Raw genomic sequence first — 25599 nt, 5'->3', positions numbered from 1 at the left:
AAGACATGTATAACCACAGTCATGCCTTCAATCTGAGCAATCAATACTCTCAGCTTTCAAAAAGCTTTTCCAGGGAAGCCTGTGGATTTTTCTTACTCTCGTCTGTTTTACAGAATTGTTTCTGCAACTGAGGCCTGAGATCAGAGAGAAAAAAAAACCCTGAAAATTTGAAATGAAGTGCAAATAAACAAACAAGCCAACGGAGAAACCCTTGGAAACATTTTAGCCAGCCTGTAAATTAAGATTAATTATTTTCTCTCCAACTCTACTATTAGACTTTATGCAAGGACCAAATCTCTGCTTCAGTAGCAGAAGGTGCAGACCAGCGTTTATTTCCAATTTTGGAAAATCAGCAGGCTCGGGAGTGGATAGGAGCACTCAGGGCTGAAGCACCGGGCAGTTAATGAGCGCAAAGCACGCTGAACTCTTGCTGTTTCCTGGGCCAGCCGATGTGACATCCCCACCTGGAGCATGGGACACCCCAAAAGCCAAGCTGGGAGAGGCCAGCAGGAGACTGCCCATGGCCAGGAGCCATCAGAGCCTGCTCTCCACAGGGAAGCGGCTCTCCAGCGTGATTTAATCACCCCTAATTGATTTTACACCACCAGGAAACTGAGAAAGGGTTCAAACGCAGTCTTTGAGTCGCAATATTTACATGGGCAAACATTTGTTTATCTGTCAGCTGTGTAATCTCAGGGCCTCTGTAGAGCCCGGGACACGCTCTTAAGGAGCTTCTTCTGCAGTTTTGATTAGCTGACTGCGGAGCCAGCCCTATAAATATTCCTAACATTTGCACCCAATGGACCAAGTATTTTGTTGAGCAGACTAATTGGTTCACAACCTCTGCTAAGTGTCAGCCCTATCATCCCCGACTGCCATGGGCTACGATCATCATTAGCCAAGTGACAATCTCCCGGAGAATTTGGGCTCTTTTATCTCCCTCCTCCCCGAGGACATCAGATTTATTATGGGTTAAAGCTCTCCGAGTTGGCTCTCACTCCTTTCCCAGGCTGGATCCTCAGCACGGAAGGAGAAACCTCCTGAAGGTGGAGGCACAGAGGAAATCCATGGCCATGTCCCACAAAAGGGACTCCAGAGGGAGCGGAGGGACAGATCCTGCCTGCACACTCATTTCTGTAACTCCACAATTTCCAGGAGAATTCCTGAACTAACAGATGCCTGATGGAAACCGTCCTTGATCAGCATCAAACCACTCTGATCCCAAAACATCCTGGTGGGGAAAGTTCCAGGGGCTGCAGAACCACCCCCTGCTTGAGAGCCAGCAGTGGTGGGGACAGGAGCGATGGAGAGCTCCCGGAGCAGAGCAAGGGATGAAACACTGTCCAGAAGCTGGAACAAAAGGTGGGAAAGAGAATAAAAGTGGGGAAATGAGAGGCAAACCGAGATGTCACATCCTCAGTGAGGCAGAGCCCACACAAAGACGAGCAGCTCCTGACAATGCAAACCTGACCTCGTTAGGGCTGGGACAGAAATCTGGAGATTCACGCAAAGAACACAGAAGTTCCTCTGTGCTCCGTTTCATCAGGAAGAAAATTCGGCTCTTAAATTTGGGATATCCTTTCACACATTTTAGATCTGGAGTGTTATGGGGTTTTTTCCTTCAAAAGACACAAAAATCAGTGACAGACCCCAAGTGAAAAAACCCCACCACAACGAGGAGGGACATCCTCTCCTCATTGCACCTCTCCCCATCCAAAACGAGAGCAAACACCTTGGCAGGGACAAAAAGCCTTTCCTGGCCCTCTGCAGAGCCTGCTTAGACACCAAATTCTTCCTCTTAAATAGAACACCTGGGCTCACTGGGGCTAGAGACTGATAAATAAGATGTTAAACCATCGGGAGGTGAAAGGGAAAAGGCAGAAGGGAAAATCCAGCTGTGCCTTCCTGAAGTTTCCAGAAGGGAAAGGGTTGTTAGAAGAGTGAAGTGAAAGCAGCTCAGTGATGGACAGGGCCTCTCTGGTGTCCAAATTTGTACCAAAGCAATAAACCCAGGGTTTGGTAGCAGAGCTGCCCCCTCCCATGGCAGCAGCCCATCAGCATGGAGAGTTTTGTTTCTCCTTGAGCCATGCTGAGAAATCTCTGCAATTTGGAGCTTTGGAAAGCCTCCACATTTAATTTGAAATTATATCTTCCCTGTCAAAACACGCCTGCAGGGCAAGTCACATATGAAAAAAAAAAAAGAAAAAAAAGAGAAGAAGAAGAAGAAGAAAATATAAATCTGAATCTTCTTGTCTGCTCTGAGTCACAACATCTGCCACCGAGAGTGCCAGTGCCAAAGACAGGATGAAGTTGTTCCTCGGTGAGGAGCACCCAAATAAAACAGTATCCCAAAATAGAGGGAATCTGAACCAGCTCTCGGGTAATTATTAATTATTAGGAAGAAATAAACACCGGTGTGTGAGCTTTCCATCACTCCTCATGTGCCCACACAAGGCAAAAACCCCATTATCTTTATTTATGAATAGCAGGTATAAATGCACTTGTATGGGGACACTCGTGAAAACATATTATAGGTGTGTAATATCAAATTTCAAAGTTCACAGCTCAGGAATAAATTGAAATATTTCATCTGCTCTGTATTCAGCTGCTTCACTTGAGTTTGTTTCCCTTTCAGGCACATCAGATGTTGCTGTATTCTGATTATTTTCAGGGAAGATAAATGTAGTATCAGATTCAAAAGCCCAAGGCTAAAGCTACTGCCTGTTGCACAAAACGGTTTTGAAATAAAAATAAAGACATTTATTTAAAGATATATCTCCCAAATTATTTCATTTGCTGTGAACTTCCACAATGGTTAAACAATTCTGTGCAAAACCATACAAATATAGTAATTCAACTTCCTGTGCACACACACACACACGTATATATAAACATAAATATATATATTTTAAGCATTTTATCCACTCAAATTTCAGGATGTTCAGACATGACCAGGCCACTCAGCTCAAAGGAAATTGCAAAAACCCTTGCAGGAGGCAGTTACAGGATCATCCATCCAAGGAGACAATTATTTCCCATCCCTATATTTAGAAGCGACCTGTGATCTAAAACATGAGGCTTCCTCGAGGGTCACAGTGGATTTGTTTCATTTGATGTAACTGAAGTTAAATTCACCAAATAGCCCCTGGCCTTCAGGAGGCTGAAGGAGAGGAGGGCTTCAATTGGATTGTTTGCTTTCCACAAAAATGAATAAAAATCACTTCAATAGGAAGCATCTGCTCGGCAGCCCAAGGTGCTCAAGATGCAGCTGAGACGAGGATTCTGTACAGAACGCCTTAGAAGGGGCTAAAATAATTATTAATAATATTTATTAGCAATTGAGATGTGCTGACTTATTTTTGCCTTTGACACCAAGCAGAACTGCATTCAAAAATTAGAGATGTAAAAAGGACTAAATGAGGGGGGAAAAAAAACAACAGAGGAAAACATTAGAAGTCCCTTTAAGAAAGGAATGAGAAGAATCCTCAGGATTTCATGTACAGATGAAGTGCTTCAAGGAATGGACATGACAGACACAAGTATTCATGAGAACAGGTGAGCCAAGGTCAAACAGCCACTCCAGTGATCACACTGGAATTAAGACACGGCACATTTAAAACAAGAAAGAAAAACACCATAATTAACTCTGCGACCTGTCTGACACAAAAAAAAAGTTATTGATACAAAGGGCAGGATGATTAGGAGAATGAACAGGTATTTAAAGGGCTGATAATAATGCTTTCCCAAGGCAGGAGAGGAGTTTATAAGGGTTATTGATCTCAGGTTTCAGGATGGAAGCCAAGCTGGAAATGCTTGGGAAGAAGGGAAACGAAACTAAACTAAACTAAAATTAAATAAAATAATCTTTAAGGGACAATTTACCCCTTAATTGTGATGAGAGTTCAGGGGAGGAGGGAGGAAGGTTTGGGGCTTTTCCCGGGGTGTTGAGTCATGTGGTCCTAGTTACTAACAGAGAGAGGATTCCAGCTTAATTGGATCTTTAATCAGATTGAATAGGGTAATTCCTACCTCTCTTCACTCCTAATGGATGTCACAGTGTCAGGAGTTAAATGCTGAAGGGCTGCTCTGATTTGAGAGCAGCTTGCAGGGGATCCTCAGGCACAGACCATTATTGGGATGTCCATTGAGAATGAAAGCGATCATCAAGGTGATATATTCCAACAGGATTTTGGAATAATTACTGCCCACTCAGCCAGTTCTTACAGGTAGGGCACACATCCTTTGCTTTGTATTTTTTTTTTCCCCCCAATAAATCCGTTTATTCCCATGTATCAGCTTTCCTAGCTCCAAGGACAATATGGCCATAACCAGCCCAAATTCGACGCTCTGGTACTCAGTTTGCTGGCAGTGCAAAACCTCCACGGCCATCCAAGGCAGAAGCAGAGCTGCAGGTAATTGGAGCTCTAACTGATCACAAAGAGTTTATGGTTTTGTTAAACAGTCCAAAGAAAACGTGCTCCTATTTCCACTGAAAAGATCCCAAAACAGCCACTCTCTTCCAGTCCAAAAACAATGCAGGAAATGTTGCTAAACAAAGGCAACACCTTTGGGATGGAGTTGTAAAAAAAGAGGATTTGTGAGTGATTTCCCTCCACATAACCATGACAGAATATTTTCTGCTGTGGAGCTATGGAAGAGTTTTGGAAATTTAGCTGGAAAAGTGATTTCCGGTCCTGGCTAAAGAGCTCCCATGACAGCAAAATTACCGACAGTCTTTAAGGCGTCTATTTCACTTCTGTTATAGCTGAAGATGCACGGGAAACAAAACAGCAACAAAGTCACCCGGAGCACGGCCATGACTGAACCTCTGCACCACCCCACAGAAAACCCCCAATATTAGGTTTAAAATAATGATTATCTCATTATTAGGCACTGTAAGCAGCTGTAATAGAGTTATGCTTCTTGGAAAAAAAAAGTCTCAGTCACTGCTCTGGTGAAACAACTTGAAGAGGACAAACACACAGAGAGAGCACACCAAAAATCCTGAGACCACAGAGATTTCCCTGTGGGATTTCCTGAAAATTTGGTTCAATGGTAGAAATATGAAGTCGTTAATTCCTGTTAACGCTTGTGTGTGTAACACAGGTGGGAGATGAGAGCCCACGGTGACAACTCGGTGCTGCAGTGGGACATCACAGGATGCCCAGGGACAGGGGACGTGCCCTCTGCTCCAGGGGAAGGTGGCACAGCTCTCCTGGTGGGATCCCACCCTCGGGTCCGTCTTGGCAGCACCGGCCTCTCCCCCAGCACCACCACGCTGCCAAAAGCCCAGAACACAAATAGGAGGTTGCTTTATCATCATCAACAAAGCCCGGAATCCAAAATTGCTGTTCTGACTGGGAAACAGATGACTCCAGCTCTGCCAGCACCCAAGGTGCTCCCAATGCCAAAACTCACTTTGCTCACACATATGCTCCCAAACAGAAGCTCTGAAGCTCCTTTCTTTGTCCTTTCAGTGCTTCTATCCCTCCTTTCTGTGCTGCCCATGTCGATTCCTCACTTTCCTTTCTTTTTTCTTCATCAGCCCTTTCAGCACTTGTGGATTTTAAGGCCTTTTCATCTCTCTGTACAGCACATTCTGTTGTGGGTTTTTTCCCTATCCCCTGCAAATTATATCCATCAACTCATGTTTGCTTGCGTCACAGGAGGTATCCAGTCTCTGTCTGAACACATCGCAGTTCATTCCAGTGGTTAATCACAGATAAAACAACAACAGCAACAAAATGTCTTTAATGTCTAATTTAAAATTGTCTGTCTCTATCTCGCAGCTACTGGATCTGATTTTTCTTTTTTCTTCTTGATTAAAAAGCTGGATATGCTTTCCCCATGAAAATACTTGTCCCTGTAATCAAGTCCCCTCTCAATCCTCTTTTTGATGAGCTAAGCAGATTGAGCTCTAAATCTCTCACTGCAGGGAATTTCCTCTACTCTCCAAATCAATATTGTGGTTATTTCCTTCACTCTCCAGGTTTGTAAACCCTTTCTTTCAGCTGCTGACACCAAAACTGACCCTGGCTTTCCAGCACTCTCATGGATTCAGATAAAATCCCTGTGTGAAATGATCCCATTTGTCCTTCAGCCTGCTGGGCTGCCCCTGGATCCCTGGAAGTGCCCAAGGACAGGCTGGACAGGGCTTGGAGCAGCCTGGGACAGTGGGAGGTGTCCCTGCCATGGCAGGGGTGGCACTGGATGGGATCTAAGGTCCCTTCCGACCCCAAACCCTTCCATAATTCTATAAAACAAGATTGCTGTTAATTCCACGCAGCAGCTTTGTTGGGATTGTTTGGTTTCAACTGAGATTTTGCAACTTACCACTTCTAACACCAGGAAACTCTGACACAAACGTCGGTTACCCTCATTTACCAAACTTGTAACTCCTCCCTTTCCAGAGAGGCCTAAATTATCTCTACCTTTTTTTTTAATTCAGTCCTCTATCAACTTTTCCATTATTTTTCCTGGGATTGGTGCCAAGCTCTCCAGACAATCATCTATGACCTCTTCTGCTTTCCCCCTTTGCACGTGGGCTTCTCCTGTATTCCTGCAGGAGTTACACAGGTGTGCTGGGTTTTGCATTGGGTGACAGTCAGTGAAGAGGGGAAAACGCCATTACAGCAGGATAATGGAGCCAAAACCACTCTGCCATCCTTGTTGCCATCCATCTTCCCCAAAGATCATAACCAAGACTTTTTCCAACTGATATTGACAGTGTCACCTCTCCCTCCCACACCGCTCCTGTCCACCCATCCCAATTTATCTGTCCCACAGGTTCAGACATGCCAGATCCATCACACACCAAACAGCACACACCAAAACGCCATCACCAGGGAGAGCTTGCTCATGAAAACCCTTTCAGAAGCTTCAGTGCTCTGTTTCAGCTGAAAAATTTTATTTTTTTGAGAATTCACCTTTGACCCATCTGTGTATTTCATCAGAAACCAGAGTGATAGGACAAGGAGTAGTGGGTTCAAACTGAAAGAGGGGAAATTTAGGTGAGATATCAGGAAGGAATTGTTCCCTGGGAGGGTGCTGAGGCCCTGGCACAGGGTGCCCAGAGCAGCTGTAGCTGCCCCTGGATCCCTGGAAGTGCCCAAAGCCAGCTTGGACTTGGCCTGGCTGCAACGAGATGATCTCTAAGGTCCCTTCCAACCCAAACCCCTCTGGAATTCTGTCTGATGCCGGCTCACTGAGAAGTTGGTTTCCCAGGAATTCCCTCCCCACACCGCATCCCTTCGAGTCCCTGCTCCAAGAGCACATTTAGCATCAGAGATTGATTGGACTTTCGAGCGCCAGCCCCACGCTGGGTGATCCTAAGTGGCCTGGACAGCTTCTCCTCTCCAAGGTGTGCTGCAAATCGCCGGATTAGCGCCGCGGAACCTCGCCTGTCTTACATCATTTACCTGTGCTGAAATTACACTTCAATTACTGGAGCAATATCTCATTCGGGCAGAACAAAGAAAGGGAAAATATGCAAATGAGCGAATTTAAATTCACTTAATTTGAAGGCCTAAAATTTTTAAGGGCACGTTCCCTCTCCGGGGACGTTTGGGTTCAGGGATTATAGAGCACATAAAGCTATAAATGGTTAAATGAATTGTCATTGCCTGAGCATCCAAACTTTGCATACATTATTCCTTTCAGTGAGTGCGTTATGTAATTAGCAGGGAAAACACAAAACATTCCTGACTATATCCCAGCCAGGGATAAGAAATTTGGTCTAACCACCCATTTTGGGGAGCTCTGTGCACAGACAAGCTCAGCATACATTTTGGAGGATCACAGTGGAATAGGTTTGTAGGGAGAATACTGCTTATCTGCAGAATGCAAAGATTATTCCTTTTTTTTAATAAGATTGTGAATAACCCTCCAGGTTTGTTGCCTGTTGTGGTTTTCATGGTTGCTTTGTTTTGTTTTGTTTTGTTTTTAATAAACACTGAGGCATAATTTAATGCACCAAAGATGATTTTTTTTCCCCTTGGTATGCAGCTGGAATTCTGTGAGGTTTCACTTCATGGGGATGGCTGACAGGGGGAATGGCTGACAGGGAATATGTGCTGCTCTGGCAGGATAATGAGGTACAATGCTCCAAAAGGCAGCATCCTGCTCACAGGGGGAAAAAAAAGGAGAAATTCCCTTTTCTAAAGGGGCTGCACCACCAAATAACTATTACAAAAAAATGGACTATTTATACAGGCATGTAGTGACAGAACAAGGGGGAATGGATTCAAACTGAAACAGCAGCTTTTGATGGGATATTGGGGAGGAATTCCTCCCTGGGAGGCTGGGGAGACCCTGGCACAGGGTGCCCAGGGCAGCTGTGGCTGCCTCTGGATCCCTGGCAGTGCCCAAGGCCAGGCTGGACACTGGAATATCCACCCTGGGACAGTGGAAGTTGTCCCTGCCATGGCAGGGGTGGGATGAGATGATCTTTAATATTCCCTCCACCCCAAACCACTCTGCCACTCTGTGATTACCTTCTGGTGCCGCCGCACTGACTGCACTCCACCTTTAATAAAGCTTTGTTCCCTAAAACGCCTCAAACAGCTCAATCTTCAGCAATTCCCTGGGATATGATGCCAAGCAGAAAAGGCGAGCTGAGCCTCTCCCAGCAGGCAGGCACGGTCTGGGCAGGAATTAGCCAAAAATCAGGATGAGCAGAACCCCGGGCCGAGCACACGCACGGACAGCAGGGAGGCTGCAATTCCACAGGCTCAGCAGAGATGACAAAAATCCCAGATTTAGGCGAAAGCCTGAGTGCAGCCCCACGCAGTCAATAAGGGAAAGGTGCATTTGTCATGCAGGTGGAAAACCCTGAGCAATTACCGTGGGTTTCAGTGTCAGTTTAATGGAGCAGGTATGGCTTAGCTGTGTGCAGCTGGGACAGCCCTTTAATCACTGCTCCTCCACACCCTGCACGCCACAGATGTCGTCGGCGCGGCTCGGAAAACAGGAATTATTCATTGCTCTTTCCTGCCTGTTTGTTCCCAGTCGAAACACCAGACAGGGATACGGCACTGGGGAGGAGGCAGAGCCACAGAGCTCCCAGCTCTCCTGCCTGCAGAGCCTGCGTGGATGGTGGATTCTCCAAAATCCCCGGTGGTTGCAGTCGGTGTAACTCCATCACCCTCAGCTGAACCACCCTCATTTGTATCAGCCAAGGGCCCGAGCCATTACGCCTCCTCCTCAAACTGCTTAGGCTGTAAATTAGATTCTCATCACTCCCGGGACAAAATCCTGGCTCTGCTGAGGTCACTGGGAGTTTGAGCATCCATTTCAGCGGCGCCATGACTTCACCAGTGGTTTGCCTGGGCAGCATCCAGCCTGGAAGTCACCACGGTTTATTGGAGAAATACCTTAAATAAAATCTGCCACTAGAACTGGCTGATAGCAGTGGTTCAGTCCTGTGCCGTTTTCTTCTGCCCACATGCAACAAAAGGAATATTTATCCCAAAGGAATGTGGATGGGAATGACCAATATTGCTGCAGCTTTGACAAGAATGCCTTGGCATAACTCAAAGCAAGCACTGAATACAGTTTATTCCCATAAAACTGAGTAATAAGAATTAAAAACAAACAAAAAAATCAGACAGGACCTCCTCTGACTTACAACAGAAATCCTCTCAAATCTATCCTCTCAATGGAATATTGCTGGAACAAACCCATCCGTGGAGTGATATGAAAGAATAACCTGTGAAAAATAAAGCACTGGGCCCTAATTCAGTAAAGCACTTGAGCTAAAACCCAAATTTTTGGTAATAAGTTCACCGAACTCAGCAAACAGATTGTGGTTTGGAGTATTTTGCTTACGAAGAAGTAAAATAAAAAAAATTAGACAAACAGCCCTGGATGCAAGTGTACATACAGACCTGACTCAACCAACAGAAACTGCCCCAGAGGGAAGGATTTTAGTGATGGACAGACAGACCTACGAGATCAGCCTTGGGAAAAACACATGGGTGCTTCCAGACCTACAGACAATTTTCTCTTATTAGCCATTCTCTGATTTCAGTAAACTGCAAAAAATAATGACGCATTCTGTAACCATGTTAAAGAAAAAAAGCCGTTAAGTTAATCTCTCCTTTAGCTGGAAGCATTGCTGGGTTGTTTTCTGACAGGAAAAAAAAAAAAAAAGAAGCACTGGGGATGCACCAGGCAGTTTTTACTGAGACATTGTTCCAGGTTTCCGTCGGGTTTCACGCTGGAGCAGCACGTGACGGGACGGAGCGCTGCATTTTTCAAACATCCTTTAAACTGTGGGAACACTCTCCTTCAAGGCAGCCCTCTCTCCTTTCAAGTACCACACAAGCGCAGCAGGCAGCATTCAAAGCCACCTCTTCTGTGTCAGCCAGCGGGGAAGGCTGACAGGGAATTGCTTGTGTCACACTCCAGAAGTCACCAAAGCAGACACACACTGGAAGGTGGATGGGCCCAATTCTGCCTTTTTGTTTTTCTTTTCCCTACTCCTCTGAGTGGATTTCTGCCCTTCCCATTCATTCCAGCCAGGATGCTGTTCTGAGTAGTGACTTCAACCTTGCAGAGTCATCCCGTGGGGCCTCCCAAAAACAGGCAGAAGCTCGAAATGAGGTTTCTGAAAGCACTAAAAATCTTCTATCTAAGCTGTACTGAGAGATCAGAGGGCTTTGGCTGGCTGGAATGTTCAGAGCTCTTTGGGACTGCAGCCTCGTGCTCTCAGTGCTTGGCTCGTTTGTAGTTACACTTTGTATTCCCCAGGAGGGCACAGAGACTCCCCAGCCATCAGAGCCCCTTCACGTGGGTTCATCCCACCTCTGAAACCCCCTCAGACACAGAAATCCACAGCTCAGGTGCTGCCTTCGATGCTCTAAGGAGGAGGAGGAGGCAGTGAGTGCTGCAGCAGGCAGGGGACGGTGACACAGGGCCAGGCTGGGGACCCAGAGCACCCCCAGAGCAGCACAAAGGCTCCCTGGTGCTGCACTGAGGACAAAGATCCTGGCAGGTGCCACCTCTCCTCACCTCCCTGGCTGCAGACGCGGGCAGGATTCAGCAGGGACGCTGGGAGCTCCGTTACTGGCACAGGGACAGCAGCTGGCTGAGGTCACCTGTCTGGAGCTCAGCCCAGCTCTCACAGCCAGACCGGGAACCAGCTGGGGAAAACCCCCTCAGAAGCTGCCCTGTCACACATCAGCCCTGCCCAGGCTCCAGCACCCAGACATCTCAGTCCTGCTGTGCCACAGGCCAGGAGCAAAGATGGGCATGGATCCAAGCAGGCTTGTCCTCCTCGAGCTCCTCTTCACCCTCCCTGAACCTGAATCTCATCCTCACCACACCTCTGCTTTAACTCCGCCCTGTTTGCAAGAGAGAAAAAAACCAACAAAAGGAGAAAATCACCCGAAGTTGGTCATTTTCTTCATAAATGGAGAAAAAAGAGGGCTAGCAAGGTAAAAAGATAAGTCCTAATGAAGAAAGCAATATATTTCTCATCCTTCTTACGTGGAACGGGATCTGCGCTCAGAAATCACGCTGAAAACCACAAGCTACTTAAGCTGTTCCAATAAACACTACTTTTAATGACAAACTGCTCTCCATCTGCATCTTTTTTTTTTTTGATTTTTATGCGTCCAGGTGCAATGAGGGAAGAAGGAAACATCTGCTAGGGAGTGCTGAAACCCCAGAAAATAACATCACCACAACCATCACACACTGTGTGCTTCACTCAGGGAGCCTGGACATGCTGGGAGAAGAAACTCGAGGCACCAAATATCACCAAGCACCTTCATCTGTTTATTGTGCAGAGGCAATCACTAATCAGCATCTGGGAATGCAAATGCACTTACAGAAATCAGTGGATAAAACAGAAGAGGAAAAAAAAAAATACATACAAATACAACAACCTTGAGTTTTGAGCGCTGACTTTGTTAAGCAGAAAAAAAATAAAAATCACAACGGAGTCAGCCAAGCTCACAGGTCTTCACCTAAGCTCTTCACCTAAGTCTGTCTGAGCCTAGGAAGGTAATTAATTGTGAGTACACAGATGATGAACTACAATGATCTTAGCCTGGGAACAGTGACAAGGAGCTGGGATTTGGGTCAGTGGGGTTCAGTTCCTGTGGGCACTGCTAGAACATCCCCCTCCAGCCCCGTACATGGTCAGTTATTCAATACTCAAGCTCCATAAAGAGAAGAACCTGGATCCCTTTTTCTCATCCAGAGGGAAGAAATCTTCCAGAATGCCACTGCTGTTTAAGAAGAATGAATGCCATGAGACCCTGCAGCTCTCCCAGCTTTTCCTAGGCACAGCTTCAGCAGGATGAGGATTTGTGAGCAATGAGCAGAGCTCAGAAGGGTGGGGATTAGAGCAAGACAGTGCTGGGAGCCCCAGGTCCACCCACACACACAGCACAGCTTTGCTCCAGCTCAGGAGCCTCGGATGGAGAGCCCAGGATCAGCTGAAGTGCAGAGGGTGAGCTACTGAAATATCCTGGCGCAGGTTCAGCCCGAACTCACCCTGCCGGTCCCCTGAAACCCCAACAAAAGCGCAGAGAGGGGATGGGCTGATGCAGGATTCCCTCCCAAGATGCCCTCCAGGGCTAAGGCACAGCACAAGTGGACAAAAAAAAGAGTTCACTGACCAAAATATAATCCCCTGAAGCTGATGCTGGTACTTCAGGTAGATAATCGTGACAACATTTATCTTCCAGCACTAAACCTGTTGTTCCCTCAGACAGAAAGATCTGGTGAGCAGCCAGAGTCTGCTGTGGGGAGAGGCCAGCAGAGCTCCCCAGCCCCATGGGCCATGGGATAATTCAGGCCATGGGATGATTCCAGCCACAGTCACACCACACATCCCAGGCTGCACTCGCACCCACAGATCTCACAGCCTGTGAGAGCATGAGAGGAACTGTTCAAACAGCACCTGCTAGATGAGTTGCTTTGATAGAACTTGTCCCATTAATGATTTGGGGTTTTTTTAGGAGTCCAACCAAGAAAGGACAGTTAAAACTTGTTACAAAACCCTGAGCACATCACCACCAGAAGATGGTTACAAGATTCCTGCTCTGTTTTCATGCCCCTGCTGCTCCCACACCCCGTGCTGGGACATCAATTTCCCTTCTCCGTGATTCAGGGTCGTTATAGGGTGGGCTTTGTGCTAGCAAAGAACCCACGACCTGTAACAAAACCGAATTTCTACTTTACTGGACAAATATACCAAAAGAAATCGTGGCATCTTGGTGGGTTGCTAAGCAACCAAGAGCTCCAGTGTCACTTGTTTGTGATCAATTCAAGTCATTCATAGGGCTCTGAAGCACCAGCTCAGGAATTCCAACAAAATCTGTGCCTTGGGAGAGCCAGAGGGACTTCCTGACACACAAAAACACTTTCTTTCCCCCAAGATAAACTTCGTGGATGTTCTTTTGATCAGCGTGATATGTTAATTCATTATTCTTAACGTACTGCTAATGGCAAAAGCTATAATTAACTAACTGCACCATTGTAATGAGTGCAAGATAAACTGAACTAATTAGTAGTGTTTAAAGTAGTCCCTGTCCTCTCCCACTGGGGAAAGGAGCAGATCCTTTCTTATCACAGAAGCAACTGTCCCCAACATCGTTTTATGTAAAGAGATTCCTTTTTGTTCCATTTTTTTCCCCCTCACAAACAGAAGTGATAAAGTAATTTTTTTTTTTTTTTTTTTTTTTTTTTAACTGGTAAACAAGGTGGCTCCGGTCCAAGCCACTCGAGGTACACAAGCAAGCCGTGAATAATGTAATCTTTCATTTAAATGAAGGCTTATCTGTTGGCTTTCTTGGGCTAAAGAAGTGGACTGTTGTATTTTCACTCACGAAGTTTAAATACCGACGTAACTCACACTAAATGCCCACAACAATTGCACTCTCTGAGTTAAATGTATATTACTGCAGTACAGTCTCTTTATTTCAGCCTCATATTCAAGAGTCATCCCATCCCTATTTTGACGAAAAAAAATCAATAATAAACAGGAAGAGTTTAGAAACAAATTGGTTTCCAAGCTGTGTGCTGCATATGGCAAAATTCCAACTTCTTGATTGCTGTCAGGTTTTTTGTGGGTTTTTTTGGTGGTTTTTTGTTTTTTTTTTTTTTTTTTTAAACTAAAGATATTTAATGATAATTTCACACACACCGGGCAACATTTCTAAAGTAATTCCCTTCTGCACATCCTGGTGTCCTAACCTGTGCCTGTTATTTTGATGTCACATGATCTGGACTTGTAGTTCCTCTGCAAGCCAGACTCCACTGACAGCAGATGCTCAGCCTGAGTGAGGACCAGAAACTGGGGAACCAGAATTTCCTAATTTCCTAATTTTTAATGACCTATTGAGACAGGGGGTTATTTGGTTGGGTGTGCTTTTTCAAAAAAGTGGCTTTTTAAGGTAAAGAAAATTTATTACTTTTAAGCAAGAGAGAAGTGTTAACACAGCAGGAGTTGTGCACTCTGATAATTCAATCACAAGGTGAGCAGAGGCACGTGGGAAGCAATGGCCAGAGGATGGCAAGCACAGCTCCAACGAGGGAACATTTCGTGTTCATCAAAGGCCAAACCCCACATACTTATTTAAAGCACAGCTTTTTCACCTCCTCTCCTTTCCCCGGACCTGTAGCTAAAATTATCACACTTATTATTTATTGCTTATGGAAATGGGATTTGGGGGAGCTACAGAGCGCACATCAACCGGATCACACCGAACCAACCCTTGGCAACGACACAGAAATGCCACCTGTCACCGCTCGGATGAAATTTCCCAAAAACCACGTTTCGAGCAAAACTATTCCCAGATAGCGCTGAGTTCCTGTCCACAATCCAACAAAACACAGCTTTGACCCTTTCCACCCCGAAAGAAGCCGAGCGTCGCTGATAGTAGGAGCGGCAGATGAAAAGCCCACGTACATTTATTTGCTGTGTCTGACTACCGGAAAAAAAACCCCAGAATCTCCTCGCGTCGCGTTGCCAAGCTCACCGATGCTCTGATGGTGAGACACAAATCGGCAGCACACAGCTCAGACACCGAGCTTCGGAGACCCCAGCAGTGGAACACGAGCGAAAATAAACCACCAAAAAACCCTGGGGATTTCGGTATTTATCTAGGCGCTGCAGCGAAACCAGCCCGAATGGCTCGGAAAGCACAAACAAGTGTTCTCCACTGCCGCAGGACATGCGGGCTCGCCAACTTGAGGCCACCTAAAGGCGCAGGGGATTGAGCCGCCGGTGCCCAGCCGAGCCCCGGGGCCGTGGCTCTGTCCCCCGCATCCTCCTCCTGTCCCCCGGCTCCGCATCCCCGAAACTTTCCTCGGGCAGCGGCTCCTCCGCCCGCGGGACCCCAGCGGCTCCCTGGGCAGGGAAAGGGGCCGGACCGGCTCCTCGGGACCCCCGGGACCCCCCGAGCTGCCCCCGGGCTCCGCTTCCTCACGGCTCCGCAGGGACCAGGTGCGGCGCCGGGAAGCAGGAGAAGCAGTTTTCACATCAGAGCGAGAATAATTAAAGAGCGCTTCGGGAGCCGGGGCTGTGGCAGGGCAGCCCCGAGGCCGGACACCCCCGGACCCCCTCCCCTGTCCCGGTGTCCCCGCCCTACCTTGAGCCCTTGAGGCGGGCGGAGGGGTCCCGGTGGCGGCGGCGGCTCCGCAGCCCCGTCCCGGAGCTCCGAATTAATCGCTCCACCCCGAAAGAAAAAAAAAAAAAAAAAAAAAGGAGGGGGAGTAGGGAAGGAGGGGGAGCGGAAAAACCCAACGCAACCACCCCAAAGCCAGCCCCGCTCCACACCCACGAGGAGGGAGAGGGTCCCTCCGTGACTGGCATCGCTATCTCCTCCGGCGGAGCTTGCGGGGAGCCATGGCAACGGGAGCCCCCGCGCTCCCCGCAGCCTCCCCCGGGCCACGGCCACCCCCGCCCCGGCCCCGGGCCCGCTCCGGCTCCCACCTGCCCGATCCGAATCCTCTCGGCAGGAGCCGGCTGCCAGCGACACCTCCGCTGCTCCGGGCGGCACCTGGGGATGCGCCGGGAGCCGGAGGGACGCAGGGAGGGAGGAGAGGAGGGAGCGAGGGGAGCCCCTGCCCGCCCCCAGCCCGGGGGGGCCGTCCCGCAGCCGGGCAGGTGTTAGAAAGGGACCCTCGGTGCCGGAGAGGGACCCCCGGTGCCGGCCAGCCCAGGACCGGGCGGGAGGAGGAGAAAGGAATGGCCGAAGTGAGGGCGCTGCCCCGGCAGCAGCCGGGATGCTCTCGCTTCGCCGGGCACGGGCTCCGCCAAAATCCAGGCAAGGAGGAGGGAGGCGCTGCCGGGCGGGGAAGGGACGGCCCCCGCCTGCTCTCGCCCCTCTCTCGGGTGCAGAACTGTCGCTGCTTTTCAGGGGAAAGGATGAAGATTAAGAAAGCCGCACCTGGGTTTAACCCTTCCCCCTTACTAAACCCTCATGTACCCAATCATCCCAACACCAAAGCCCAGAAAAACCTCTTTTCCTTGATCTTTATTTTTGGCAATGCCCCCCTGTGTGATTTTCGCTGCACATGGCCACAAAACCAGCTCAGGTTCACGTGTGGTCGAGCGCCCGGACCCTGCCCGGCTGCTTCATTCCCTGAGCCCCGCCTGGAACGGGATAAATTTTGTAAGTGATTGGTAAAGACAGTCGTCACAAACCTGCCAGTCATCGTCTTAAGCACTCCATCCCGAGAGGTGGGGAAGGCCAGACAATCATTTCCATGAGGGCTCGGACTCCTCAGACGTTTCTGTCTCGCTGCTTGACCTTTGGGTGCTTTGCTTTCCTGCGAGCCCCGCCTGATGCGATGAACGATAATCGCACGGTAACAATTCACGGACATTAAACCGTAAATCCACCCTACCGAATCACAGCGGCACTCCCGGCGATCATTAGCACTCGGCTTAAAGATTTTTGGGACAGTGGCAATTGGAATTTGTGGATGAACCGGCCCACCGGTGTTGTTTATTTCCATCAGATTGAAGTAGGTGAGCTTGCCTTTTGGATGGGAAGTGAGTAATTAAATTTAAGGAGAGGCGTTATAAAGATGGTGGTAAAAGAAAAAAAAAGAAAAAAAAAAAAAAAAAAAAAAAGACCTGAAAACTGGAAGGGAAAAGGGCAGAAGAGTTTATTTTATTTGTTAATAAATTATAAGTAATAATAAATTACTTAATAATAAATAAGTAAATGCAAAACACTTAAAACTATGGTAAGTTCGCAGTCATGCAAAGATAGAATTTTTATATTAAACTATGCATAAGTGAACTGGCACCAATGTATGGAGCAAAGCATGGAAAGCTGCTGAGGATGCTCGGAAGTTGGGCAGACTTCTGTGTGGCAAACACCCAGCCCAGAGCACACGCAGAGGACTGGGAATGTTCCCTTTGGATCCTGCCCTCCACCCCAGATCCTGAACAGAGGCACTTTTCCATCCCAAGACAGTAAATATAAAATGTTGTATTTGCAGCACACTGCTTTCCAAAGCAACCGACAGCTAAGCAACGGACCTGTGCCCCGTGAGCAGAAACTTGGGAAATGAATGGACATGGAGGTAGCTCCAGAGGAAAGGCTGAGGGCTGCCCATGGATTGAGAAGCCATTTGATCCAGCAGCGATGGGCCATCGAGATTCACTCCAACCCAGAAGTTTGGAAATTCACTGGAGCCTTGGCAATAACTGGAAGTGCCAAGGTTGGGAAGCTGCTTGTCTGGGAGCAGAGATAGGAGAGTTGGGAGAGCCAGGGGGAGCTGGCATTGCCTCTCCTGCCAGTGCCAGGGGGATGAAAAACGGGGCCAGAGGCTCCCACCCTCCCCAGCCCATCCTGAGCTCCACCCGGGATGCCTCGGCAGTGCCAGGAGTTTCCAGGCTGATTTCTGCAGGCCTCTGACAGGAGGAAGAGAGACACCAATTTAACGACCTCCAGGGACTGCCAAAGCCATGTCCCAGGCTGCCCATCCCTACATCCCTGTGCCACAGAGGGAAGCTGGGCTTGCAAAGTGCAGCCACCCCTTAGACCTTCGTTTCCCTGCTCAGCTGGCCTTAAATCCTCTCCGTCAATGTGATTTTCCCAAGGTCTTCCCCCATGTTCACAATATGGAAAGCAATAAATGGTTTTCATTTTTCATGAAGAATCCTGCACAGAAATTTTGCTCCTGCTAGGGAGCCAGATGATGGCAAAGCCCAAGTACAGCAGCTTCCCCAGAGCTGCTCCACACTCACAATAAAACATGTTCCTGTTAATAACAATAACATGGCACCAGCTAAATCTATTTGAGAATAGGGTTTGCCTTAAGTCGAGTGTAAATAGCCGTAATCAATTGTGCTTCACATTTCACTGGGCAACGGAATGGGGCAAATGTCACCGCACTTGAGTCTGCACCAAACAAAAATAAGGACAGAGAAGCTCAGTGTGGTCCTCTCTGTGCCTCACAAAACTGCTCTTTATTTTGGGATTTCCTGCTGAAAGTCAAGGGCCCTTTTCATCAGACCCTCTGCTCGATGCGAGAACGAGAGAGCAACACCGCTGGAAATGCTGGAAAAAAATAATTCTCTCCAGGCTGGTACTGATCACATATTTAAAATACACATTAAATGCATAATATTGTCTGAAATCAAGTGTGAGAAAACCCCCTCAGAATATTTATCTTGGGCATTGACTGAATGAGTCAGAAAGAACTGCGTGTATGTTTTGCCAACCCCAACTGTAACTTGTTACCTGATTCCCTGAACGTTATCTCTCAAGACACACCCACCACTTTAAACCCAGAGCAGAGTCTGGTGGCAGGCTCAGAAAATTCCCAATCCTACCCTAAATGCCATTTAAGACACGTGAAATACTCAGGACAAAAGAACAGATTGGCCAGATTTTCTGTGGAGGAAATCAATTTGCTTGTAATTGCCAGCACATATCCCAGCAGCAGAACCCCTTAATAAAGATGCTGTGATTTTCTGAAAGGGTAGATATGCAAAAATGGGAATGCATTTGAAAATAAAGAACCACAATTTGATGTGGAGTAAAGAAAAAAAAGATAATTAAATAGGATAAGCTTCTGGGAATCTGTTTTGGTCCCGGACAAATTAAGTGGCTAAAATAACTGCCATGATGCCATTTTTTAATCAGGCCCTGCTGCAATATTTTGCAGCCTTTTCCTTAACTTTTGAATTTTTAGAGTATTTAAGTTATACCAGCTGAGATGCAGTTTGAGAAGAACTGAGCTGCTTTAGGAGCTTGGAGCTCACAGGAAAAGATTTGAACCATTGAGGGAAGAACATAGATGAGAGAGAGGGAGATGCGTAACCTGCTGATGGTTTATTGAGCACAGATCTGAGTGATCTGATTATAAACACACCTCATCAACACATAGCTTTGAATTGCTGAAATTTGGATGGGTCTTGACCAGAGAGAAACTCCAGACGTGCCAGAAAATGCTCATCTATCCCTTCCTAATGAGGGTCCAGGAGAAATCCACGTGATCAAAGGACAGCAGATTTAAAGTGATTTAAAGGAATGACCACTTTTCCCAGTTCAAAGCAATCCCAGGAATTCAGGCTTTGAAGAACCCAGAGTGAAATGTTGGGATTTTTTTTTTTTTTTTCCCTCCTAATCTGATTTTTTTTTTAAGGCTGGATGATTTTATGACTGCTAATAACATTTGTAACTATGCAAGCTAAGACAATAACAATGGTAATCAAATCTCATGCTTCAGGGCATAAATTGATGGCTTGGAGGGTTTATGGAGAATTTTCTGGTTTTCCCACCACCGAGTCCATGATTTCACAACTGACTAAGTGCATTACAAGGGGGGGTTTGCTACTTCAGCCAGACAATTGATCTAATCTGTAATAACAAATCTGACACCAAAATACAGCGAGCTGTCTGTCTGCTGTGCAAACACAAAGAGATTTAGGCTCAAATTCAGGGAAATATTTGGTTCTTATTTTCCAGTTTGTTTCCTACAGTCCTTCTGAAAGAAAGCAGCAAGAGCTAGGTTGAAAACAAATCCAAAAAAAAAAAAACCCAAACGACCCCACAACCCTGAAGAGCACGAATGTAACAGTGCATCTGAAAGATCATTTAGGCAAGGGGGTTCATCCACAGGTTCAGCTCCAAAGCATCAGCATGGAAAACAATTCACATAGTGGGCTGACTCGGGTATCCTCTGGCCAACCACATATTTCCATATGCTTCCATCAAAAAAAGGAGGTCGTGGTCTCTTTTCCTTGAAAAACAGGCACAGCAGGAGATGAGAGAGCTCAGCCTGGAGATGGGGATTTCGGTTTAATTCCCAGCTGGACCAGAAAGCTCCACACAGGTTTGTGCCGTGCTTCAGGACAGACAGACTGAGCTCTGGAGAACATTTCACCATTTCACCCGGCAGGAAATAACTGAAGGTTCCCTGGACTCAAGCTGGGGCAAAATTGGGCCTGATTTTTGTTACAGAATTTATGGAAGGGCGGTTTGAGCTGCAGTGGTGGCACAGCAGAACATTCCTGGTTTTCCATGGAACCCCAGAATGGTTTGGGCTGGAAGGGGCTTAGAGCTCGTCCAGTCCATGGGCGGGGACACCTTCCACTGTCCCAGGGGAGTCCAAGCCACCCTTGGGCACTGCCAGGGATCCAGGAGCAGCCACAGCTTCTCTGGGCTCCCTGTGCCAGGGCTCACCACCCTGAGGGTAGGGTGGGAGAGCAGCCCCTGTCCATGCAGAGGAACGAGGGCAGTTCTGAGGAAAAGCGAGCGCACCTCACAAAAACAGCTGTGTGAAAACGCCTCTGCGGTCCCTGCGAGAGCTGGCACAAAGCCCAGGAGGAGGAAGCTGCAATATTTAGAGAAATGGAATCGTGACTCATGCCAGGACAACGGCATCGATCTCATTCGTTTGTGGGAGAGATGAAAGGGCGCCAGGAATAAAGATTTCCTATTCTTGAACAAAAGCTGCTGCTCGCTGGACAAAACCTCAGCAACGAGGTCCCGCAGTGGTTCTGATCCCTGCCCGGTGTGGAGGTGGGATGTGGAGAGTGGAGCCTTTGCCTGGATAATCCATGAGCGCTGTCGTGTTTTTCCAGTGACCTATTGCTCACCAACTGCTGAATAAAATGCTTTGTGGCAATTTTAACTTTTTTTTCCTTTTCTTTCTTCCCGTCAAGGTCAACTGACACGAATTCCACGAAATCTCTACTGCAAAAACCCCGACTCTGGTACAACACAGGAAATCAAATCAGGGATTGTAAAGAGATGGTTTGTGCACGCTTTTTTTAGCTGCGAATCAAACCCGCTTGGATTGCGAGAACAAACGTTTCCAGAATTATTGCAGCTACCCTTGAAACCCAGCGGTCACAGTTGTGAACATCAACAGCTAAATCAGAATCACCGGGCAGCCCCTCCCAAATCCTGCAGACACGTGGACAGCATGATTGCCCTGGGCTTCATTTGGTTTTCATGAGAGAGGAGGAAATGGCCCTGATCTCCTAAGACAGGGACAAACCCGGGCTTGGCGAACGCTCTCATTTGTATTCTCCCATTTGTTTACATCCATGGAGCTGGTTTTATTACAATAACCTGCACTGAAATCCAGATTAAAAACAAAACAAAACGATAGCCGGGTGTTTGCTGAACCCGTTGGCGCTGCCTGTGCTCCTTCACCAATGTAATGTGGCTGGGTGTTCCATGGGTCACCTGCATCAGCAATTTCTGCCCAGACAATTCGCCTCTCAGCGCTACCAGCTATGATACGCATTTTCCAATTACGACCCAGACTGCTTTTAAATTCCACCAGACAGACAAAGTTATGGAAGTCTAGAGGGCTCAGGAAACAACGGCATACAAATAATTCAATGTTAAAGTGATTTTTTTTTCTTTTTTTTTGCACAGTCCAGCTATGAGCAGTTATAGAACATTATTATGCAAGCAGGGGAGTGATAGCTTGACCAACAGCGCGAGACTTCTTTAAAAATATTGGCGATTTTCACGTAACAGAGCACATAAATTATTTATCCCTCTTCAGTGTCCTTCAGACAAGACATTCAGTGAGAAAAATTAAATAAAAATAAAATTAGTAATGGGAATATCAAATAGAATAATTGGGAAAACACTGTTAAAAAAGCAAACGCTTCAACTTTTTAATGCATATGTATAAATTCACATCATGGGAAGCCAAGAAACGGTATCAAAAATAAGAATCACTCAGTAAATACTGAAAATATTGTCACCAAGGCAAGATGATGAGTGTGGGTCGAAAAATATGTTCTTGCAAGAATGAAAGTAAGGACTAAAAGTGCTGAGGATTGCCCAAATATTCAGAATTATATTTGTAAAGAATGATAATACATAGCAATAGTTTCAATAGACTGTGCAGGTAGTCCAGCTTTTTTTTTTTCCCCTTTTTTTTTTTTTTTTTTTTTTTTTTTTTTTTTTTTCCCAGTATTTAAATAAAAAAGATAAATACTTCCAAAACTTTCAGATCAAACCTGAGAGTATTGAGGTGACTTTCACCCCTTGGTCAGCTGGCTGTGAACAAGCAGGAGATTCTTCCAGAGTATCCTGAAAATGTGACGGGATGGAGCAAGGGCAAGGAATTCAAGTCATGGACTGGGATCCCTGCAGAGCTCTGAGTGGGACATAAATCTGAGGGGGATTTAAAAGCCACAGGTTTAACCTCATCTGTGTGAAGGCTACAAAAGGCACAACTGAATGAGCAGAGAATATGAAATAGGTATATAAAAAAAAAATCTCTATTGCTCTTGTATTTTGTGACTTCATTTCAAAGCGGAGAGTTTAATTAACCCCTCAGCAAAATTTTCCTACTTGTGGTAAATCATTTGTGGCAGGCCATTATGACACCAAGACCAGATATTTTTCTTTAAAATGCTTTTTTAGCTCAAGAAAAAAAGATTAAATTGGGGATGTAGAATGTGAGAAGCTCCTGTCAGCTGATCACAAAAGTTGATGCCCAGCAGTGGCAAAAGCCCAACTCAGCACAAGATCCAGGCCAAGAGGAGCCTGGAATGAGCCAAAGATGCACAAAGGTGACCCCAAAAGAAGCCCATTAATCCAAGTGCTGTCAGCAAAAGGAAACTGAGTTTGAGACTTTTTCTGACTCTGAAGTGGCTGCAGCTGTGGCAAACTTCCCATCTTGCTCCCGCTGCACAGTCCAGCTCTGGGATGGAGCAGGAAAAGTCCTGTTACAGCAGCCACCTCCTGCTTGGGGGCTTCAAATTGTCCTCAGGGAGGTCATCTGCTCCCTCAGCAATCGACAGCAGAGGTAGATAGATGTCATCCTACAGATGAATCCTTGTTTGGGTAATTCCAGCAGGGAGGGGAGGCAAACCAGGAAAAAGCCCCTGCTAAATCCACCTGTGTTCAGGCTCCTGCTAAGGTACACTCTGATTTAATGATTTAGAGTCACTGTGAAGTCCAAGCTGAGCTGACTTCCAGCTCCTCGAAGTTAATCTGGTTCTGACACTTGCCATCAGCTGGAAATTCATCCTGGATCCTTTCCTATGTGTCTCTATCACCTCTAACAGCTCCCAGATTCCAGCTTTGGTGACTCTGCTCTCAGTCCTTCTGCCACCTTGGGCTCCCAGGAGCTTCTCTGGCAGTGCAGAACACACTAAAGCAGTGGAATGCGTGACAGAAAGGACATTTCAAAAGTGTCCTGCCTCCCTTGGGAGCCCAGTGCGCGCGTAACACAAATGGGTAACGATTAAAACAAATGGCAGATCCAATAATCTACATTTGGCCACAAATTTCTCGCCTTTCCAAGGTCCATGGCACAGCCCTGCAGATAATCCACCCTCGAGGAGCTGCACACATCCCTTAGAGAAGCGGCAGAGAAAGAAATCCCCATGCCAACCTCCAACCTCTGGGCAGGAATGCCAGCCAGGCATCATTTTCCCAGGATGACACTAATCACCACTGCACCAAAGGAACTTTTCTGAAAGGAATCGTTTCCAGACAGAGATATTCAATCCTCTCTAAAGCTCTGGCCACTCCAACCCTTGATGTTTCTGTTATCTTTGCTAAAATGAGATTCCTTCCTTGTGCCATCTAAAATAAATTGAAAGCTTTACACGTTTTCTTGGTGGGGGGAGCGGGAAGGCTGAAGTTATCATTTTCTTTCAAATTATAAACAAAACAAAAGTCTCTTTCAAATTTGACTTTTTTCTGACTTTTCTACCTGACTACATCTCATTCCAGTCTAAATAGCTGCAGCATTGTTAATTATCTCCTAATTTGTGAGGGACTAAGGGACTGTATTTTCTCTTCTTGCAATAGTCAGTCGTATAATCTTACACAGCTCTTGAAAATCAATTTGTTTTCCTCCGCCCTCATTGCCAAGAGATTGAACTGACTGAAAAGCAAGAGAAGGATGTTAAATAATGCAGCTGCAGCAAAAGAAAAGCCAAAAACCCCTGACACAAACCACCGAGAAAGGAAACCCATGTGAGCTAACCTGCCTTCCCAAAGCTGGAGTAATCAGGGACGAAAGGACAAAACAAGACCTCAAAACAAGCAGGTGCCCCTGGCCAGAATTGTTTCGCTCCTACAAGTTTCAATTCCACACGAAGCTGCCCTTCCTCAGGCCCAGCGGCCGAAGCACAACAGGGCCCTTAGGTGGAAAATTAGAATATAAAATCTATCAGCTGCCAATTAATCTGGTGAGGTCAGTGGGAAAGAGCCCGAGCTGCTGTTTGCAGATGGGCACGGGGACGTGCTGCAGTTTGATTTCTGCTGCCACCGCTGCTCCCTGGCACAGCTCCGAGCCCTCCAAGCCAGGCACGCAAACACCAGCGAGTCGGGAAAATTTGGGGAGGTTTCAGCTCCTTCTGGTGCTTTGCCGGGCTGGGGGTGCAAATCAACCCCAGGTGGGGTTTTTTTGCCCCACTGTGCCACCCTTAGGTGCCACTTCAACATGGCCTGAAAAATGTCACCAGGTGTCCAAAGGTGACGTGGTGACGGCACAAGAAATTCACAAGAGAATGATCTGCTGTTTAATGTTATTTAAATTTTGATTTTATGTTAGCAGCGCTGGTTAAAAACTTTAAGCAGTTGGAAATACACTGGAATTTCCAAGCAGGTTATGTATTTAAAAAGAATATTGACTTACCTGAAACACTCGAGCACTTCTAATGTTCCACATCAAAATGTAAAAAGGGATAAGGAGTTGTGTTTGTCAAAAGCAGCTGAGAGAGAATTTAAAAAAAAAAAAAAAAAAAAAAAAATCACGTCTTCAAATTAAAAAACAAACAAACCCTGAAATACTCAAAGCAATGGCTGGAGGTGTGAATGCTGCCAGTGATTCATAAAGTGGGGAAGAAAAAATAAAACAAAAACCCCACAAAAATCAGAGAGAAATACTTACCTGTTAGTGTTTTGACTCATGTTTTCTCATGTTTTCTCATTAAAAGCTGTTATTTGAACTTAAAAGCCTGAGCAGGCTGCAGCAGATTTATGGCTGTGGATCTCCAGAGAGGGTTTTGAGGGCTGTGACAAGCCTGGTGCTGACAAAGCCTCTTTTAAACCAGGCCTAGATGTGGTCACACACCAGTCAAGTCTGGGTTTAAACATTATTATTAATTTTTATAAATTCTTAAATATTATATAA

The 25599-nt window shown here is 46.6% G+C and overlaps 1 protein-coding gene and 1 long non-coding RNA gene across 6 annotated transcripts in view; both read right to left on the bottom strand.

Annotated features, from left to right (window-relative positions):
* CHL1 (cell adhesion molecule L1 like) overlaps positions 1-16239 on the bottom strand; it is a 130448-nt gene extending 114209 nt beyond the window's left edge. For 4 of the 5 annotated variants that reach the window (XM_040075821.2, XM_040075826.2, XM_040075825.2 and 1 more), the window contains exon 1: positions 15603-15684. The gene's annotated coding sequence lies outside the window, so the exon portion shown is untranslated. Of the gene's footprint in view, positions 1-15602; positions 15685-15946 lie in introns of those variants that run through there. The other variant, XM_040075819.2, reaches the window with a different exon arrangement.
* Positions 16240-22470: 6231 nt separating this feature from the next.
* Positions 22471-25541, bottom strand: LOC120758279 (uncharacterized). Its single transcript, XR_005702831.2, has 3 exons — positions 25357-25541; positions 25102-25177; positions 22471-24345 (listed from the first exon to the last, which is right to left on the bottom strand). It is a non-coding gene; the product is annotated as an uncharacterized LOC120758279 (long non-coding RNA).
* Between the last annotated feature and the right edge of the window lie 58 nt (positions 25542-25599).

Source organism: Hirundo rustica, chromosome 12 (assembly GCF_015227805.2).
Source record: "Hirundo rustica isolate bHirRus1 chromosome 12, bHirRus1.pri.v3, whole genome shotgun sequence".
Classification (NCBI taxonomy): Eukaryota; Metazoa; Chordata; class Aves; order Passeriformes; family Hirundinidae; genus Hirundo; species Hirundo rustica.
The sequence above is the reverse complement of the archived record's forward strand: the minus strand, read 5'-3'. Positions and strand labels throughout refer to the sequence as shown.